Below are 13762 nucleotides of genomic sequence, written 5' to 3'. Positions count from 1 at the left end.
TGCAAAAGACATTTCACACGTGGGTTATATGGAGAGATTTTGAGTTGTAAAATAATAAGGTTAACAATAGGTTTACAAAAAGTTAGAGAAACAGTATGGATTAGGGCTCAGAGCACAAGCTCTAGAGTCAACCCTCACTTGACTTCTTACAAGTTCTGTGATCTGCTCTCCACTCTATTTCTTTATCTATAATAATAATCAGGAGCACATTAGGAGTTCTTTCTCTGAATCAGGAATGTACATTCAGTCCCACAACAGCTCTATTATCCCCCTTTTATAGTTGATGAATCTGAGGCAAAAGAAGTTAAATAACTTGGCTTATGTGAAACAGCTAGTAAATACCAAAACCAAGAAGTCTGACTCCGAAGTTGTAACTGAAAGTTGAAGAAGTGTTTGTTCAGCTGAGCATCGGAGAGCTTAAGTGACTTGCCCATGGTCTCAAGGTTAGGACTTGAAGCCAGGTTTTCCGTTAATAGCTCAATAGTGACAGCTTTATTTATTGTAACCTTCTTTTGTACCAAGAACTATGCTAGGTGCTTTTCATACAATCTTCCTGGTACCTCTCACAACCCACATGGGCAACAGAGACCCAGAAAGATTAAAGAATTTAAGGGTACATATTGGAAATGGTCACATGCAAGAGTCTCATTCCAACATTTTTGAAAGTGTGATGCCCTGCACCCTACCCAAGCCTATCAAGCTGATGCTTATGAAATATCTCTTTCAAAGAATTGAACCTGTTCATGAATGCTTGTGGATTTTAACTGGAGTTTTTAAACAAAGATGGGAGAGTTGAATTTTCAATATTTTTCTGGATTTTCTGGTAAATGTCAGAAACATCACATGGAGGTTTTTATTGTTGAAATTTCAGTGACTTATTTTAATGTGTTGATTGATGAAGATGTTCTCGTAACTAGCTGCCTTGCCCTCCCTGGGATGAAGCATAATTGCTAGAACAAAGCAATAGAGATGCTTACTAAGGCCCTGCATAGGTTAAGTCATATTATGAACTGGAAGTTTCTATTCCCTTAAAATTCAAATGTTGAATCCATAATCCTGCAGCATGATGATATTTAGAGATTTGGCCATAATTTGGATTACATGAGGTCATGAGGGTGGGACCCCTATGGTGAGATTAGTGCCCTTCTAAGAAGAGATATCTGACCTTGCTTTCTCTCTGCTGTGTGAGAACACAACCGAAAGGTAGCCATCTGCAAACCAGAACCAACCCTGCTGGCACCTTGATATTGGTGCCTTGAGAAAATAGGTTTATGTTGTTTAAACACTCAATCTGGTATTTTGTGATGTCAGCCCAAGCAGATGAAGACACCTCATTTAATCTTGACAGTCTCCCCTACCTGCAGGGTAGGGCTTTTCATTCCTATGTTATATATGAAGAAAACCAAGCTCAGAGATGTTTTAAGAAATTTGCTTAAGGCTACAGTTAATAAGGGACAGAAGTAAAATTGAAATCAAGGTCTCTCTGGATTTAATATATCCTCTGTTGATTTTCATTCTGTTTTTATTTTTTTCTTTTTTCTTGAAAAATATTTTTTGGTTTCTTAAATGTTCAAGAGTGAATTTTCTGAAAAGGAATGTCATTGGTCACAAAGGAGATTGTCTACAGCTAAAACAGAGTTGTGTGACATGATCTGACTGTTCCATCCAATTCTTCATACCATGACTTATGGCTCCTCATTGATATCTTAGTCATATTTGGAGTTTCTAACTCTGAGAAGATTCCACTCATATCTTCTCCTAGGTGAAAACTGAGCCTCATCCCACACTGACCTCTTCTTCACTACATAATATTCTCCCTTAATCTTCTGGAGCAGTATCTAAGATAAGGTAGATTGAATGTTGGAATCAGTGACTTGAGTAGCAACTGGAAGGCTTACCACATTTTAAAGACAAGGTCCCACCCCTGTTCAACCCACAGAATTAAGTGCCTCTTCTGATTATTTTTAGGAGACACTATAATCTAGTAAAGAAAGCCAGCAGGTGCAAGAGACCTGAATCTTACCTGTCATCACATATCAGAGAGAACCAATGTGGTCTTGACTTCTGTGTGATTGCTGTGCATCGTCAAACAGTGTCATTGACCTCTCCAGGTGCTTGTTTCATTTATTTCCTTTTTAAAAAATGTTTAATGAAGAATTGCCACACCTGTGGAACTGCTGAGATAGAGCCTTTGAAAGCTTCAGTGACCTCCTTGAAGTTCAGTTCAGTCACATCCAACTCTTTTGAGACCCCATGGACTGCTGCATGCCAGGCCTCCCTGTCCATCACCAACTCCAAGAGTTTACTCAAGTTTATGTTCATTGAGTCAGTGATGCCATCCAACCATCTCATCCTCTGTCGTCCCCTTCTTCTCCTGCCTTCAGTCTTTCCCAACATCGGGGTCTTTTCATATGAGTCAGTTCTTCCCATCCAGTGATCAAAGTATTGGAGTTTCAGCTTCAGCATCAGTCCTTTCAATGAATACTCAGGACTGATTTCCTTTAGGATGTACTGGTTGGATCTCCTTGCAGTCAGAGGACTCTTAAGAGTCTTCTCAAACACAACAGATCAAAAGCATCACTTCTTTGGTGCTCATTTTTCTTTATAGTCCAACTCTCACACCCACACATGACTACTGGAAAAACCATAGCTTTGACTAGATGGACCTTTGTTGGCAAAGTAATGTCTCTGCTTTTTAAGAGACCAGATGCCATGATCTTGGTTTTCTGAATGTTGAGTTTTAAGCCAACTTTTTCACTCTCTTCTTTCACTTTCATTAAGAGGCTCTGTAGTTCTTTGCTATAAGGATGGTGTCATCTGCATATCTGAGGTTATTGATAATTCTCCCAGCAATCTTGATTCCATGAACCTCCATGAAGCCCAGGTTTAATTATCAACATTGTTATAATGATTATGTTTGGAAATGTAAATGCATGTACACTTGGATTCATTCATCTCTCTCTAAAGAAGAGATGCAAACCTGTGTGCCCAGGTCTGGGGACCAGCTCAGGATTCTGGCAAGTTGAGGTGAAACAGAATAACTTCCTCCCTGTGATTCATATTCTTCAACCTGAACTTCAGACTTCAAACCTGAATTTCATAGATCCTAACTTGATCTTCAGGATGCCTGCTACCCCCTCCTTTAAGAAAGCTGAACAAAACTTGCCAGCAACTCAGTGATTCTCGTGGGCCATAGGTTTTGTCTTCTCATAGGCTACACACATGGTAGTTGGATAAAGAATTTCACTTCTTATCTAGATGGGCTGACTTTGGTATACTCAGCTAGTGGCATCTCCTTCAGATGAAAGAAAGGATAAGAAGACTCCAAAAGACCCAGGCTACACGTAGGAAGAGGCCTACGTGCCTGGAGAGATAGGATTTCCCAAATTCTTAGGCCATGAATGGATGACGTCAGCCAGGGATAGAGCACTATGCCTTTCTTTGCTGGTACAAACAGATCAGAAGAACAGTTGTGGATTTTACTTACAGCTATTGCACACTTCTATATTTTTCAATTCTGGGGAAATTGTATCAGCTGGAGGGAAAGGGGTAGTTGATAGAATTTTCTGATGGGTTATTAATGAGAGAGATTACTCAAGTTACAAGGTCCATTGCTATTCAAATTTTGCAGCCCACTGATAGCTCCTGCTTCCACCCCTTGTTTATTTATCCATTCATATTCTCATCCTCAGAGTCTCCCTCTCTTCCCCTGCCCTTTTCTGCCCTCCCTTTAGACAGCTAAAGTCTTCCTCAGTTCAGTTCAGTCACTCAGTCGTGTCCAACTCTTTGTGACCCTATGGACTGCAGCATGTCAGGCCTCCCTGTCCATCACCAACTCCTGGAGCTTGTTCAAACTCATGTTCATCAAGTCAATGATGCCATCCAACCATCTCATCCTCTGTTGTCCCCTTCTCCTCCTGCCTTCAATCTTTCCCAGCATCAGGGTCTTTTCCAATGAGTCAGTTCTTCGCATCAGGTGGCCAAAGTATTGGCGTTTCAGCTTTCAGTCCTTGCAATGAACATTCAGGTTAGGGTTGACTGGTTTGATCTCCTTACAGTCCAAGGGTCTGTCAAGAGTCTTCTCTTCTCGAACACCACGGTTTGGAAGCATCAATTCCTCAGTAGAGTCTTCCTACTATTCCCTTTTCAAATTAGAATCTCACAAAGGGTATTGATATAGCTATCCAGCCACATTAAACAATAGAATAATAATATCTTACAGCAGGGGTCCCCATCCCCCAGCCCACAAACCAGTACCAGTCCATGGTCTGTTAGTAAGCAGGCAGTAAGCAACGAGTGAGCAAGCGAAGTTTCATCGGTATTTACAGCCACTCCCCATCACTTGCATTACCACCTGAGCTCCACTTCCTGTCAGATCAGCTGCAGCATTAGATTCTCATAGGAGTGTGAACCCTTCTGTGAACTGCACATGTGAGGGATCTAGGTTGCTTACTCCTTATGAGGATCTAATGCCTCATGATCTGATTATGCATTATGGTGAGTTGTCCAATTATCACATTTATATCACAGTGCAATAATAATACAAATAAAGTGCACAATAAATGTAAGGCTCTTGAATCATCCTGAAACCACCACCCCCGACCCTACCCCCACCCGCACCCCACCTCTGCTGCCCCCAGTCTATGGAAAACTGTCTTCCACCAAACTGGTCCCTGGTGCCAAAAAGGTTGGGGACCGCAGTCCTGACGAATTGTCCCTCCCCAGCAATGGTGCTGTTTTCTGAGCAGTTTTCAAAACTGTTCTTCCACTAGACAGTGTGACAAGTATTGTGTATTAAGCTGTATCTATAGCTTAATAAAATGGAGTCAACTCACAGAGATTCCACCTTCATGGTAAAAGTTTAGCTATTGAGTGAGAGGGGACACAAGGAAGGAAGTCTTCCTCCCTCCTTATAGTCATAAAACCATGGAATCCAGGCAGTCTTGACATCTGTGATCTTTCTGTCTGACCTCTCCCCCATCCCTAGAAGGTCACCCACTGCTCCTCTGTCCATAAGTGCACTTCAAAGTGACCCTCTCTAATTCTGAATATCCTGGAAAGCAAATAATTATAATTAGAAGTTTGGAGCATCCCATAACAATTCTGTAGGCTCCTAGGTCCTGGAAAATTAACAAACTGGAAAAAATAACTTTATGGGCTATCAGCATGCTTCCATTTTCTCAGCACAGACAATAGAGAAGTTCTGAGAAAAACAGAGGACACATAACACGAGAAACCGGATTCACGAGGCTGTGAGAGAAAAACTCAGTCCAGTGGCAAAGAGGCAGAAATACAAAATGGCTTTCCACTTTCTGCTTCCTTCAGCCCCTCTGCAGACGTCATTAGCTTCCTGTAATTTCTTATCTTATAAGGCAGTTTTTTTTTCCCCCAAGACTATTTATATAAAATAAGCTTTAATTCTAACAGTGCTATTTATCTTGACACCCGCCCTCCCCACCTCAGGAAAAAAAAAAAAAGCAGTAGAGAGAAGCATCTAAAGCAAAAATCAGCAAAAGGAGACAGTGACAAGAGATCAGAATGAATTCAGTCATCTTTCAGGATAAGGAAAACAAGCCCTTGGAATCAACCAATTAATCAAAACCTCTTTTCCTCCCACGGTGTGAGGGCTGCTGCCTCTGTAAACCATTGACTCCACACGTTCCCACCATCAGCTTTCCTTGTCACGTTCCAGACAGACTCCTGCGTCTCGCAGACCAGTACATGTAAGCGGCCAGTGGAGAGCAGTGATTACTCACGCTTTCTGTAATGTGTGCCCACAGGATAAACTATCCACGCTGACCGCAGTGGTCTACCCTCAAGGTCAGTCCTTGCAAACACCCTCACTACTTAGCCAAAGCCTCTCCTTTCTGTTCTTTTTTTGCGAGGTTTCACTTCATTTGGAGCCAGTTTATATTCATCACCTATTATGTGCTTCAAAGCCTGTGGTTTTGTATGTGACACAATACCTCTCCATTCTGTTTTATTTTGTGAGAGTAAACTTTCTGTGCTTTTTAGTTCTGTTTGGCTTTCTGTCACCATAAATACCAGTTTTACATTTTGCAAAGTAAAGTTGATTATCATGATCTTGCTTTCTGGAGGTTTGGAAGGACTGATATATTGATATAATGGATATTCAGAAATATGAAACCATCTCATTTCTTGGCACATTCAATCTTAATTTGCTGAGTTTTTCTTTTTTCTGGAATACAAGTAATAATTCGTGTTCATTGGGAAAAATAAAAAAATTCAGTTAAGCTGAAAGAAAAGTATGAAAACACTGATATTGCTATCCTAAAACAATCACTATATTAAATTCTGATTTCTATCTTTTTAATACTTTGGTCCATATTTTTAAATTACTTTATACTTTTCTTGATTGCAGAAATGTATTCATACAATGCATATTGTTTTGTAACCTTTTCCCCCACCCCAAAATACATAGTAAGCATCTTTATTTATCATTTTTGTAGGTTGTATAATTTTCTGCCCCATAGAAAATGCAATGACTTATTTTTTCCAGTCCTCTAATTTTGAATATTTAGGTTGTCTCTGTTGTTTTAAGGAACGTTGCAACTAATAACATCTCTGTAGCTAAAATTTGCCCACACCCTAAGTTATTTCCAGAAACTAAATTATGGAAAGTATAGTTGTTTAGTCAAAGAGTTTGCCCAAGCTTTAGGATTTTGATACATATTAGCACCTTATACTCCCACCAATAGTGGGTGAAATTTCAGGGCTCACATTTCTTGTGTGTAAGGAGTCTTTTGCCGTGAATTTTAGTTTCATTTGGTTTTCATTCCCAGGCCTCTTAAAATCCTGTTCATGTCACATATGGTCCTGATACCGTCATCTCTAGTAGCCTTTTGCCCTTTGCTGCTTAAGCATGTGCTTCAAGAGCTATAAGATTCTGGTTTCTTATTAAGTAGATTCAGGTCTCTGATTGGATTTTTGATGTCCTATCCCATATGGGAGTGCCTCATAGAAAATCAACAGAAAATCCTGGAATGGTAATTAATTTAAAGAAGGATTAAATTAAGAATGTGATATTGCCCTTAACATTCTTTATACTTATTGCCATGCCTGGTTAACAGTACGTTCTTTTTTTTTTTTTTTTTTTTTTAATTTTTCAGTGGGTTTTGCCATACATTGATATGAATCAGCCATAGAGTTACACGTATTCCCCATCCCGATCCCCCCTCCCACCTCCCTCTCCACCCGATTCCTCTGGGTCTTCCCAGCCCACCAGGTCCGAGCACTTGACTCATGCATCCCACCTGGGCTGGTGATCTGTTTCACCATAGGTAATATACATGCTGTTCTTTCGAAACATCCCACCCTCACCTTCTCCCACAGAGTTCAAAAGTCTGTTCTGTACTTCTGTGTCTCTTTTTCTGTTTTGCATATAGGGTTATCGTGACCATCTTTCTAAATTCCATATATATGTGTTAGTATGCTGTAATGTTCTTTATCTTTCTGGCTTACTTCATTCTGTATAATGGGCTCCAGTTTCATCCATCTCATTAGAACTGATTCAAATGAATTCTTTTTAACGGCTGAGTAATATTCCGTGGTGTATATGTACCACAGCTTCCTTATCCATTCATCTGCTGATGGGCATCTAGGTTGCTTCCATGTCCTGGCTATTATAAACAGTGCTGCGATGAACACTGGGGTGCACGTGTCTCTTTCAGATCTGGTTTCCTCAGTGTGTATGCCCAGAAGTGGTATTGCTGGGTCATATGGCAGTTCTATTTCCAGTTTTTTAAGAAATCTCCACACTGTTTTCCATAGTGGCTGTACTAGTTTGCATTCCCACCAACAGTGTTAGAGGGTTCCCTTTTCTCCACACCCTCTCCAGCATTTATTGCTTGTAGACTTTTGGATAGCAGCCATCCTGACTGGCGTGTAATGGTACCTTATTGTGGTTTTGATTTGCATTTCTCTGATAAGGAGTGATGTTGAGCATCTTTTCATGTGTTTGTTAGCCATCTAACAGTACATTCTTATCTTGTTTAAAAATTGCTCCTACTCGAAAAACAAAACAAAACAAAACAAATTCAGGTCCTGATTAATTACATATCTCCAGTTTGCAAAATGACATCATGGATATAAAAAATCAAAAATTGGGGACTTCCCCAGTGGTTAAGATTCTGTGCTTCCACTGCAGGGGGACATTGGTTCGATCCCTGGTTGGGGAACTAAGATCCCCTACTGAGTAAAAAAATAGATAACTAATGAAGACTTACTGTATAGCACGAGGACCTCTACTCAATGCTCTGTGGTGACCTAAATGCGAAGGAAATCTAAAAAAGAGAACATATATGTATACATATAACTGATTCACTTTGCTGTACGGCAGAAACTTTAACACAACATCATAAAGTAACTATACGCCAATAAAAATAAATAAATATTAAAAAGTAGCTCAAACTTAGAATTCTATCTTTAAGAGATTATTTCAACATACAAGATATATGACATTTGACTCTCCTGTTCATAGGGTGATCCTAGATCAAGGGCCGTTACTTTCCATCCTATGTCAGTCATGGAATCTCTGGTTTGTCATTCACAGAATCTCTGCAGCAACCAGTGGATGTTAACAGTGAGGTCATATAACCTTGTTCTTTTTGTTCCCTCAAACCATGCTTTTTATATCTGTTGCCTGGAAAAAGCAGAGATTACAATGTGGCAGCTCAGCTGCTCTTCTGCAGGGTGGAATAGATAATAGAATATATCCGCATCCATGTTTATCATTGCTACTTTGTTGATTATGACTTGTAGAAATAAAAAGAAGAAACATACCCTCTTTGGTTTGGAAGTTTTCTATTTCTTTTGTTTGGAGAAGACTTCATATCATGTTCCCAGTAGTGTTTCATCTTTTTGTATTTAATCATAACCTGTCCATTTACTTTTTATAGAGATAGATATAAAAAAGCACTTAACTAATTAAGAACTTTAGTTAAAAGACACTTTTTATAGTGTTGTTATTAACACAGAGGTTTAGGCTAACAAGATATTTTTTTCAAATATCTCCCTCCTCCTGCAGTTTTTACTCAGGAACTTAAGAATTAGACTTTTATAAAAGCAAACAGTAGCCAAATATCTACTGAGTCCTTTAGTTGCTTAGAAGGATTTCAGGACTGTAATTCTAAAATAGAGTTTACCTACTTCTATTTTACTTAATTTTGTTTAAGACAGCATTTTATACTGGTACAAATCTGAAAAAATATGTTAGATTATTTTGTAGAAATGAATGTCTATACATACTTAATTCCTCATTCTAATTATCATTTATGCTTTTATTTTTTATGGTGAATTTCCTTGTTGGGATAAATTAGAAATGAATTACTTGGGCTTTCTTCTCTTTAGGATGTTAGGAATAGAAGATCTGTGCAATATAAATTTAATATTCAACACAGTAAATTAAGCTATAGAAGCAAATAAAACATGAGGGAAGATAAGACCTTTAGTTAAATCAGGAATTGTCTGTAACTGGGGAAAAGTTCTTAAAAATGCCTACACCTGCACATACATAAACTCACACATATAGATATAGATATCATGGACAAAGTTAGATTCAGAGCCATGGAATATTTAGAGGTCTTGCTGAAATCTATGAAAGACTTCTGATTCCATCATTGAAACAAATGATCAAGACTATGCAAGAGGAAAATATTATTACCGTTACTTATTGGAAATGTTTGGTACTTTGCAGTGAGCCATAAAGTGCTATGAGTACAGAAACTTGGATGTCATCTCTCTAATCATATATATTTCAAAGAAATTTGAACATCTAAAATTTGGTACCATGTTAAAAGTTATGCATAAGGAAATTTCCTATACTATTATCATCATAAATTTTACAAATGAAGAAACAGGTTAGAAAGGTTTAAATGACTTACCAAAGTCAAATGCTAGAAATGGCGGGGGCCAGAATCCAAGGCCTAGGCTAGAATTCCAAAGCTGAAGATTGTTCAACTCAGTCATACTTGGAAGTGAACTCCTGTGAGGCTGAGTGTGATTACCATTATTTTTTTTTAATTTTTTAAAAATTTATTTTATTGAAGAATAGCTGATTTACAGTATTGTGTTAATTTCTGCTGTGCAACAAAATGATTCAGTTATACTTATATATGCCCTCTTTTTCATATTCTTTTCCATTATGGATTATCACAGGATATTGAATATCGTTCCCTCTGCTATCCAGGACCTTGTTGTTTTTGCATCCTGTGTAGTTTGCATCTGCTAATCCCAAACTCCCAATCCACCCCTGCCTCACTCCCCCTTGGCAACCACAAATAAGTTCTCTATATCTGTGAGTCTGCTTCTCTACAGTTCAGTTCAGTCGCTCAGCCGTATCTGACCCTTTGCCACCCCATGAACCACAGCACGCCAGGCCTCCCTGTCCATCACCAACTCCCAGAGTCCACCCAAACCCATGTCCATTGGGTCAGTGATGCCATCTAACCATCTCATCCTCTGTCATCCCCATCTCCTCCTGTCGTCAATCTTTCCCAGCATCAGGGTTTTTCAAATGAGTCAGTTCTCCACATCAGGTGGCCAAAGTATTGCAGTTTCAGCTTCAACATCAGTCCCTCCAATGAACACCAGGACTGATCTCCTTTAGGCCATCCTGGTTGGATCTGGTTGGATCTCCTTGCCAGTCCAAGGAACTCTCAGGAGTCTTCTCCAACACCACAGTTCAAAAGCATCAATTCTTCGGCACTCAACTTTCTTCACAGTCCAACTCTCACATCCATACATGACCACTGGAAAAACCATAGCCTTGACTAAACAGACCTTTGTTGGCAAAGTCATGTCTCTGCTTTTTAATATGCTGTCTAGGTTGGTCATAGTTTTCCTTCCAAGGAGTAAGCATCTTTTAATTTCATAGCTGCAGTCACCATCTGCAGTAATTTTGGAGCCCAGAAAAATAAAGTCAGCCACTGTTTCCACTGTTTCCCCATCTATTTGCTGTGAAGTAATGGGACCGGATGCCATGATCTTAGTTTTCTGAATGTTGAGCTTTAAGCCAACTTTTTCACTCTCCTCTTTCACTTTCATCAAGAGGCTCCTTAGTTCTTCTTCACTTTCTGCCATAAGGGTGGTGTCATCTGCATATCTGAGGTTGTTGATATTTCTCCCAGCAGTCTTGATTCCAGTTTGTGCTTCATAAAGCCCAGCATTTCCCAAGATGTACTCTGCATATAAGTTAAATAAGCAGGGTGACAATATACAGCCTTGATGTACTCCTTTTCCTATTTGGAACCAGTCTGTTGTTCCATGTTCAGTTCTAACTGTTGCTTCCTGACCTGCATACAGGTTTCTCAAGAGGCAGGTCAGGTGGTCTGGTATTTCCATCTCTTTCAGAATTTTCCAATTCTTCTGCTTCTAGTTGTCTGCTTCTCTAGACAACTAGAATTTGAATATACATTAAAATGTCACTGTGTTAGTCAAGGTCTCCACAGAAGATACCCTCAAATTAGGATAGTTGTAGGGAGTTTAGTAGAGGGACTGTTTACAGACTGTGGACTGGCTCTGGAGAGATCACAAGGGAAGATGTAGTACACTGGAATCTGTAAGAGCTGGACCTTAAGAGGTGAAGGAGGAAAACAGTTCCTAGAACCTCTGAACTCCAGAAGAGAGGACTATGTGGAGGTTACCAAGTCAGCTGTCTTGCCAGTCACACTGGAAGTGACGAGTTGGATTATTGACCCCCTTCTCTTCCCTCTCACTGATTGACTGTCAGGTTTCCATTGGGTGGAGTCAAAGTCAGAGGTCAAGGAAGCTCGTTGATATGGTTCAGACACATGAGCCTGGATCAGCCCAGAGGAGAGCGGGAGAGAGTGTTCAGGAGCATGTACCACCATCCTCCGCCGTCATCCAGACTGGGCTGGGCAGGCCTGTCTGCAGACCAGAGGCCAATCTGTGAATGGTTTGTTACAGATCTGCACTGAGATAAAGGACTTGCATCAGAATGTAACTCAATTATGACATTTTGTTCATAGCACTGTGTTCTCAATGAAAGAATCAGTGTGTTTGTTTACTTTCTGGCGCAACTCTTTTTGTCATCATGTCATGGACAGCCCCTTTGAGTAGCACTGATCAGATCTGCCAGCTCTACAGATGACAGACAGCCTAGCATGCTCAAACAGAACCCCCTTATATCTGCCTTTATTTTCCTCCCTTACCTTCCACTAAAGATAGGAAAACTGTGCCTCTTCTGAGATGGGCTGGGCAGTGTGCTAAGGTACTGGAGATGACCTTTACTTCTTGAAAATAGGTTATTCACCTCACCATTACAGATAGGCAACTGAGGCTCAGAAAGTTTAAATACATCATCTCACAAGTAGCAGAAGTGGTGATCAAATCCAGAGCTGACTCCAAAACCCATGCTCTTCCTATGGGCTGCCTTAGGGCCATGCTTAAAATGATCTGACATTAATACTTAGGAAGCAATGCAGAGTTCTGGGGGGATTGCCTTGTTTGGAGGCCCAGAACTGTGTTCTGGTGTTGGTAACAACCAAGTCATGGTTTCTGGGAATAGACACACCCCAACTCCCAAAAAATAGAACCATTTATGGATCCCATGTCATTCAGCTTTATAAGGCCTTTCCCAGCCCAGCCAACCAGATCAGAAGGTGAAGTCAGTTTATTTCTAAGGACCTCTTGTCTGTTTCTATCTCTTTTTTAATCTGGGAGGTTGGAAAGAAGATGAGGAGAAAGAATTCATGAGAAGGATACATTTCCTTAGAAATGTTATTAATTGGCTGGGCAAAACAAGAGAAGGAAATAAAATAGCTGCTCCTTACTAAGTAAAGGCATCTCATTCCCTTATCTCATTAAAAATTAAAAGCACTCTTGGTTTAAGTAGGGCAAATTAGTAATTAAGTGCTATATAATCAACTTGTGTAAACATAATATTGAAGGGGAGGCCAAATTAATCACTCTGCTGGCTTGTTTTTGCCTGCATTAATGCACCTTTTACTTGGGTCCTTCCTGTGATGTCAGGATGCATTTTCTGCTCTCCCTCTGCTGCTGGAGATAGGGTGGGCTGTGATAGCTGGGCTGACAGATAACAGTGGGCTGGATCTGGAAAAGGCATGTGTCTGGGCCTGTTTCCACTAGGTGTTGAGGCTCCCTTTAACAGGTGGGGCAGGCCAAAGAGACTCACCCAAAATGATCATCCCTTGGATGCAATGGATGCAGCTACTTGCACTCATCTTGGCAGTTTTGCTTTGGGAAGAAAATAATTTATCATTCATACTCCTCTTCCATAAAGGATTTGAGCAAGCTTATGATAAAGGGCTAAGCAGAATAAAACTAAGTAAAATAAAACACAAGTTAGAAGCTATGTAGAAAGAGAATACCCCAACTACTTAGACTCAAATATATATGCCTTCAGGTGCCAACTAGTCTGTATAAGCATGGGACAATACCAATAAAGGCCAAGACGATTTCTTCTGAAGGTTGGAGAATGTGTACTCTGCCTAAGGACATTGACATTCAGGTTGTTTTAACCCTGCTTTGGTGAGTGCCAGACCAAGCAGATTTATGGGGCAGATTTGGCCTGTGGGTCTCTGACCCTGAAATAAGGGGATTACTTGGAGCTTCCCAGCAGCCAACACAGAACTGGGAAATAGCTCAAGTCAGATAGTGTCCATGGAGTCAAGGAAGTATACACCCCTTCTCCAAAAGAGACTGTGTCTTCCCTGCTACCAAATTCTAAAGTTTCCATTTCTTTAAAAACAAAATGAGAAAT

General features: G+C 40.0%; 1 protein-coding gene across 7 annotated transcripts in view; it reads left to right on the top strand.

The window, feature by feature from the left end:
* The window catches only part of FGGY (FGGY carbohydrate kinase domain containing), a 476938-nt gene that overhangs the window by 386679 nt on the left and 76497 nt on the right, over positions 1 to 13762 (top strand). The window lies entirely within an intron of this gene.

This window comes from Muntiacus reevesi, chromosome 1 (genome assembly GCF_963930625.1).
Source record: "Muntiacus reevesi chromosome 1, mMunRee1.1, whole genome shotgun sequence".
NCBI lineage: Eukaryota > Metazoa > Chordata > Mammalia > Artiodactyla > Cervidae > Muntiacus > Muntiacus reevesi.
Note: the sequence above shows the minus strand (reverse complement) of the source record. Positions and strands in the feature narration are given on the sequence as shown.